This window comes from Tamandua tetradactyla, chromosome 12, assembly GCF_023851605.1.
Source record: "Tamandua tetradactyla isolate mTamTet1 chromosome 12, mTamTet1.pri, whole genome shotgun sequence".
NCBI lineage: Eukaryota > Metazoa > Chordata > Mammalia > Pilosa > Myrmecophagidae > Tamandua > Tamandua tetradactyla.
The window spans coordinates 33,653,654-33,661,145 of NC_135338.1; the positions used below are offsets into that span (position 1 = coordinate 33,653,654).

Sequence of the window (7,492 nt, forward strand, 5' to 3'; positions counted from 1 at the left end):
GAACTGGGGTGGAATAGCAAAAGGATTAAAAAGCACTGAGATGGTAGCACCTGGGCAGGCAGGAGGAAAGCCAGAGGGGAGAAGCGGAGCAGAGGCAAGGAGACAAGCGGGTGGATGGGACAGCTACCATAGCTGGATGGCAGGTGGTGCAGGACAAAGAAGAAGCCACCAGATCTCTCAACCTTGTGTTTAGATTAAAAAATGGGCTCGGGCCTAGGCTCTTTTACAGATTCATTTATGAGCTTTTAAAAACCTTTTCTGTGCTTGCTTCGGCAGCACATATACTAAAATTGGAACGATACAGAGAAGATTAGCATGGTCCCTGTGCAAGGATGACACGCAAATTCGTGAAGCATTCCATATTTAGAAAACAAAAGAGAACAAAAAAAAAAACCTTTTCTTATTTTTTACACAAGTGCCATTTGTCAAGGGCACTGTTCATCTTGCTTTGACTTGGTCTGTCTTGGCAGCCAAAGGCTCTGCTTTGGTGTGTCCTGCTTCCAAGATCTCAGAAGGACAAACCAGCCACTTGGCCAGTGCACCAGGTGCAGCCCCTGGGGAAGGACCCAGGAGCCCAGCGGACTTGACCTACAGCAAGGACTGCAAGTCCTCCCCAGGTTATAGCCAGGGGCTGCTGTCTCCCCTTTCCAAGGCTCCTCTTTTCTCTTTACTCTGCCACTACCCCTCTCCATCTCTGGTTCTGCTCTGGCACTGCCTGGAGCCCTGCAGGGCCCCAGGCAACCCGGGAGAGCTGCAGATGTCTGTGTGGATTTGCAGATTCAAATGAAAAGCCACGGTTTGTTTTGAATGGATTGTGGCGCTGGAGAGAAAGCCTGGAGATGCAAATCAGCCATGAGTGGGATACAGATGGGAAGCAGATGTGGGGAGGTTTAGAGTCCCTCCTCCAGCATTTTAAGGCCCACCTTCGAGAGCACATCCCTTTCCCTGCAGAAGGGTACTGGGCACACTAAGAGCCTGGTCTGCTCAGCATCACCCTCTCCTCACCCTCCCTGTTGCCCTAGAAGCCACTCTTTCTCTTGCATCCTTTTTTTCTTTTTCTTTTTTAATGGCTTTGCATCTTTTCTCTTGCATTCTTATAGGATACATAGTTCTGTTCTCTCTGCCTCTCCTGTTTCAATCTCTCTCCCTCTCACTCCCAGTCTCCCTGTTTCTTTCACTCTGTCTCTTCATCTTCCTCTCTGCCTGTCTCTCTCTCAGAGTTCTCTCTGACTCCATGTCTGTCCCCCATCTCTGGCTCTCACTCCCTCCCTCTTCCTGGCCGCTTCCCAAGGCCAGTGCCCCTACCTTCCATGCTTGGATAAGTCTGCCAATCAGCTTGAGTCCCTGGGGTGAGGAACAGGAAGAACAGGCCAAGGGCAGACAGCAGCCCCGGTTCTGTGAGGGAAAGAGATTTTAAGCCAGAGAGGCCTGGGCAGGCTGAGGCCAAGAATTTCTCACTTACCAGCAGGGCTGGATATTTAGTCTGAGTTGGGGAGGGCAAGTGGCAAGCAGCCTGGAGCGCCCAAGCTTGCAAAAGCAGCTCTGCCCCAACCCTCCCCAACTTCCAGTCCCGCTCCGCATGACGGCTCACTCCCTGGCCTAGGCTTGGGCCCGGCCACTCCAGTACCAGGGCAAAGCAGCACAGCTGGGTGTCACAGTCTCCATTTCCCCCAAGAACACAGGCCCAGGCTAAGGGCAGGCAGGATAGGATGGAGTTTTGAACACTCCACTGCTCTCCTTAGAGCTGGAGCAGCCCAGCCCTCTCAACCACTGCAGGGCCCCACGCAGCCTCCAAAGGCAAATGTGCTTTTTCTTTGGCTTGTATACAGTCTAAATACTTTACCCAATTGACACGGGCTCCACATCCAGTTGTCTTATTTTGCTTTATGGGTCTGTCTACAGCCCTATGGGCTCTCAGGCAGGACCCTGGGGTCATTTTTGGCACATTCCAGAGGCCACTAGTGATCTCACAAATCAATTTTAAACTCACCCACAAGTTGTGAATGCTACACAACTTCTGGAAGAATTTGGGAGACGCATTGAAAATCATCCCAAAATAGGATATTGCCATTCCCAGGAGACTGGAATTGTTGAGGACAATTTGTACCAGGAAAACATGTTTAACAAATGCTTCTAGGGATGTGAAGGAGGATGCTGTCAGAATTCAGCTGGGGCCTATCTCCCTGGCATCCTCCAAGCCTCTGCTCTGGGGTTCTCTTCTTCCCCCAGCATTAATTTGAGGATTCATGGGCGCACTCTAGTCTCTAGCACTGGGCATTGTAAGGTGTGGTCCCAGGAAGCATGCATTTAGTGAGATGGTCAAGTCCTGGGTTCTGGAATCCTTCATGCACTGAGCATCAATTACCTGCCCAACACTGTTCTAGGCTGTGGGTGTGAGTGGGGAGCAAACCAGACAGGGTCCCTCTGTGTATAAGGGAAACAAAAAGGATGGTGAGACCTCAAAAGATGTCAGGGAAGACGCATGAGATACATTTCAGCTGAGGGAGACCTTGGGCAGGTCACAGCAGCTGTTCTGTGCCTGCATAAGAGGGTCATTAGGAGGATTCAATGAGATGATACACATAATGCATGTCATTCCAAGCTTGGCACCCGATACTCATACACGGTGACACCCCATGAATAAGAATGATGCAGTTGAAGCAGTCAGCAGTCAGCAGTCAGCAGGGCATGGGAATAGCAGAGGCTGTCATCACTGTGCCCAAATGCCTTTGGATCTCAGTATCATTTCTGGACAAATGGTTCACTTTGTTTTTACTCCCAATAGCCAGTACCTACTGCATCTCTTTCAGTAGGCTGCCCCTAGACTGCTGGAACTTGCTTTGGCTGCCTGCATGGAGGTAAAAGTGCCTGAGAAGTTACTTCCCTTGGTCCCCAAGGGCAGCCATTGATACCCTGGGCATGGAAATATAAATATCAACTTAGACTGAGCCACTAACCCTGCATGGCCTTTTGATTGACGTCGCATTCTTGCTTGGCCTCTTTCTCTTCTCAGTCCTTCTCTCCCACACCTGGGAAGATTCCCAAGAAATCACCTTTACACTAAGCTTTGTTGCAGGGTCTGCTTCTGGAGAACACAACTTATAACACTAGGAAATGCCAAGTAAACATTACGAGGTCTCCTAAGCTATGTGACCTTGTCTCTCTGCAGTTACCCTTGACCAAGGCATGGCCTCTCAAGCCTCTAAGGCATCAGGCACAACAACCTTGAAGGTTGAGGACATCTATGCTTCTTCTTTGATCATAGCAAAGGCAAATGCAATGGGAGAACTGACAGGATGGCCCCTAGCTTGTGGCTCTCAGCCTTCAGTTCAGGAAACAGCCTGAGTAGCAGCTTGTGACTCACTGTTTCCTTCCTACAGGGACCTCCATGGGGTGCCAAAAGTGGCATACTTTCATATTTAATTGATGCCTTCTTTTTGTGTTCTTAGGAATTTGAAATGGTTACCTGAAGTAAATCCTCTATTGCCCCACTTGACATTCTCACCAAGGGGACCTATAAGGGGCAGAGACACATAAGCAGCTGGCAAAGACATCCAGAAGCTGGTCTGGATGATTTTTCTGGATTTTGTGATGTTTGTGGATTTGTGTTTTACAATTTGCAATTTTTGTGATTTTTTTCTTACTCCAAATAAAGATTCTCCTTTGCACCTTTGTATTCTTTTTCTTAAGGAGGGTACCCTAAATTATATAAACTTTAAGACACAAAAAATCAGTATGCTCTGAACATCTGATGATTAGAAGAATTTTTTTATAGACCATCTTCTGGCTCCATACATTTTGACCTTTGTTTCTCCTCTCCCACCCTCATACTTCCTGTGCCAGATGTGATACGACCTCTGACCCTGCACCTGTCACTCACTCAAGTGAGTGAGCCTAGAGTGCAGTGGGAATATTCCTGGAAGCCATGTCTAACCAAAAAATAATAACTAACAAATATATTATACAACTTAAGTATATTACTGTCAACCACAATTAATCATTACACTAGACCCAATTGAATAATGCATTCCCAACTCGGATTTCTTGGCTACATCCCCAAATGCCCACAGCCACTCCATAACTACCTGATAAGTGGGGACGTTTAACAGAGGGAAAACCAGTGCAGAAACTGTGGTTTTTAACCTACTACTGCTAAAAAATTTAAAAAAAAAACATATTTTAGTAAATATTATAAAAATATATGACCTTGGAAGGGGCTTGTGTATTGAGGGGACTTCAGCATAAGTTTTGTTACCTTCTCAGGAAGTTGGCTTCTGATTGCTGGATTTGCTCTGTGGGATGGACATATAACATGTTAAGGTCTGTGGGTTTTAACCATTTCCTGTGTATGTGTAAGGAAGGCAGTGGCTCAGTATTATCCTGGGTTCTTTTATTCCTTGGTACCCCTCTCCCCAAAATCCAAGCCAGGAAGGGCCATGCAGCACCACCTGGCAAGGCTGGGGAGGGACAGGAAATGCAGGGCTGTGGTCATGGATGAAATGCATTATCATGACCCTCATGATTGGACTTCACAGCAAGAGATATCAGTATTCCATAAGCACAATTGTTCCTCTCCTCCTGCATTTCCTTGGTTTGACTTACTACTTCAGTTTTCAAACCAAATTTCCTTCTGAAAAAATTTCAGATTCATCTTTGCTGATTGGAAAGGCAAGGACTTAGCTACCCCCAGGCCACGCAAGTTACAGAGATCAGGTCTCCCCAGGTTACAAAGCATGTTTATGGCAGGAAGTTTGCCAATGCCAGAGCCCAACATTAACCACAAGTGGGAAAGGCAATGCCAGCATTTATAAAATGTTTAATGACTCTCAAAACACTGTTCACGTCCATTACCTCATTTGATCTTCGCATTTTTTCTGCAGGGTGTGCTGTGTAAATGTTAGGATGAACATTTTCTAGTTAAACTTAAAAGAGATTAAGCAATTTATCCAAGTGTATTTAAGTAAGAAGTGGCAAGGCTGAAATTCGAACCCACATCTTCCAAATTCAAATCCACAATATAGCCAAAGATAGCTGTGGATGTTGATTTACCATTGCTAATAGTAATAACATCTACCTTTTGGAAGCTTGATGTGTCAGAACACTGTACTAGGCACTTTTCTTGAATTCTTTCATTTAATCCTCACATTACAATAGGAATTCCTCACATTCCTCATAATAGGAATGATCAGAGGAGGGAGGACATGAGCTAGGTTTGAAGGATAGGGAGGCTGGATGGCCAGAGATGGGCAGCATTCCTCACAGAGTGCACAACAAAAGCAGAGGCTCAAAGACAGGAAGGAATTGAGCTCATTCAGACCACAGGCCCTAAGAGCCCACCATGCTTGAAGAACCAGTCCATGCCTCCAGCCCAGTCAGGTAGACTTCCTAGGACCTCTTGTCAACACACTCCTTTTTGTGGAAAAGGGCCACCCTCACATAACATGGGCTCTGGGACACCCTGGAAACAGCATCAGCCTGTCACTACCCATCAGTGGCCTCTGCAAGACAGAGGTCTGCCAGGGTGAGCTAGTATGTCATCGAGGCTAACTTCCTGGCCAAATGATGGACTTGGCTCCCACCCCTCAACTTTGGAGTATAATGGGGCTCCTGGCAGCCCATGGGTCTTGGCCAGCTCCTACCCCTTGGTTTCTCTTCCATTTTCCTTTAGGGTCCCAGAGCCTGGGCAGCTCCATCTTGTTTAGGTCTGATGATAGGGATGGGGACTCTTAATCTGGAGGAGGAGGTGAAAACTGAAAGTTCTGCCCTGAGAGGGCAGAAGCTGCCTCAGAAGCGCCCGCCAGACCTGGTACCCTGTGGTCGCAGAAGCCAGAGACCCACACAATCTGGTTTCGAGGCCGAACAGGACATTAGCAACTCTCTCACCAGGGTTCTCTGAATTTGAATGTATTGTCCCCTGTACCAGTTTGAAACTGCTGTGTACCCAAGAAAAGCCATGTTCTTTAATCTTGATTCAATATTGCTGGGTGGGATCTTTTTTATTAAGTTGTTAATGGAGATGTGACCCACTCAATTGTTAAGTGAAACCTTTTGATTAGTTGGTTTCTAGGGAGAGATGTCTCCACCTATTCAAGGTGGGGTTGCTTTCTGGAGTTCTTTAAGAGGGAACCATTTTGGAAAAGGCTTCAGAGCCAAAAGAGACCCAGACATTTGGAGACTCATAAACAAACAAACAAACAAACGACCCTGGGGAAGCCATTAGAAATGAGAAGCCAGGAGAGAAAGCTAACAGACACTACTATGTGCCCTCCAGTTAACAGAGGTATTCCGGAACCATCAGCCTTTCTTGCATCAAGGTTTCTTTCCCTCAATGACTTAGTTTGGACATTGTTATGACCTTAGAACTGTAAACTTGTATCATAATAAATTCCCTTTTTAAAAGCCATTCCAGGGCGGGCCACAGTAGCTCAGCAGGCACAGTTCTTGCCTGCCATGCAAGAGATGCGGGTTTGAGTCCCAGTTGCCTGCCCATGCGAAAAAAAAAAAAAGCCATTCCATTTCTGGTGTATAGCATTCTGGCAGCTTTAGCAAATCAAAACACCCCCAGACTCCATCTCCATTTAGCTGGTGTGAGATAAGGTCTTAGGGCTAACCTGACTGCCTACAATGACTCCTATTTTGGCTCCATTAGTCACAGGACTTAAAACCTTGGATGGGTTACTTCTCTGTGCCTCAGCTTTCTCATCTGTAAAATGGGAATAATAATTGTCCCCACCTTGTAGAATTCATGTGAAGATTAAATGTGTTAATACGGCAAAGTGCTTAGAACAGAGCCTGGCACAGAGTGCATCTTAGTACATCTTAGACGTTGGTTATTATTAATACAAGAGATTACTCCCTTAGGCGTCTCAGGATTTTTCCTTGGAGTGCTTATGCATTTTAAAATGGATTGAAATGTCAGGGTAAGTGCTACAGGAACTCTCTCATTTCTTCTGAGGCTGTTGTTACAAACTACTAGCTATCTTGTTTCCCCTCCCTGCCCACCTCCAGTTACATACAAATTTCACCATTCTTGTGAATGATGTCTGCTTCAGCTTACATGCAGCTGCGAGCCAGAGACGAGGTGTTTAATACCTCATTAGCACCTCCCCACAGCTCCTTGTGGGCACTAATCACTTCAGTTTATTCCCTCTGGATGGACTCTGAGCTGCCTTTGAAAAGCAGGCCATATTATGGCCCTGAGACTTCCCCAGCTGGCTCCAATTCTCTGCTTGGGTTGCTCCCTTTACTAAGAAAGTGAAACTACTGGTTTGGTTTTGATGATACAAACACATACACACACACACTTTCAGGTAAGTCAGATCTTATTCTTTCTACACCATCACCTGAAAATCTTCAAGCAGCTTTTCCCAGAGCCTTCCTCCTCCTCTTCTTCCCCATCCCACACCTGTGGACCTGCCCCTTCTCACTTGCCACCCGCGATTTGGTTCAGGAATCAGGCAAAGGCAAGGCCCCAAATCTGAAGCAGATGTTC

General features: G+C 46.5%; 1 non-coding gene across 1 annotated transcript; it reads left to right on the top strand.

Moving 5' to 3' along the window:
• Positions 1–260: 260 nt before the first annotated feature.
• LOC143652916 (U6 spliceosomal RNA) lies at positions 261–367 on the top strand. Its single transcript, XR_013160962.1, has one exon. It is a non-coding gene; the product is annotated as a U6 spliceosomal RNA (small nuclear RNA).
• The last annotated feature ends 7,125 nt before the right edge of the window (positions 368–7,492 follow it).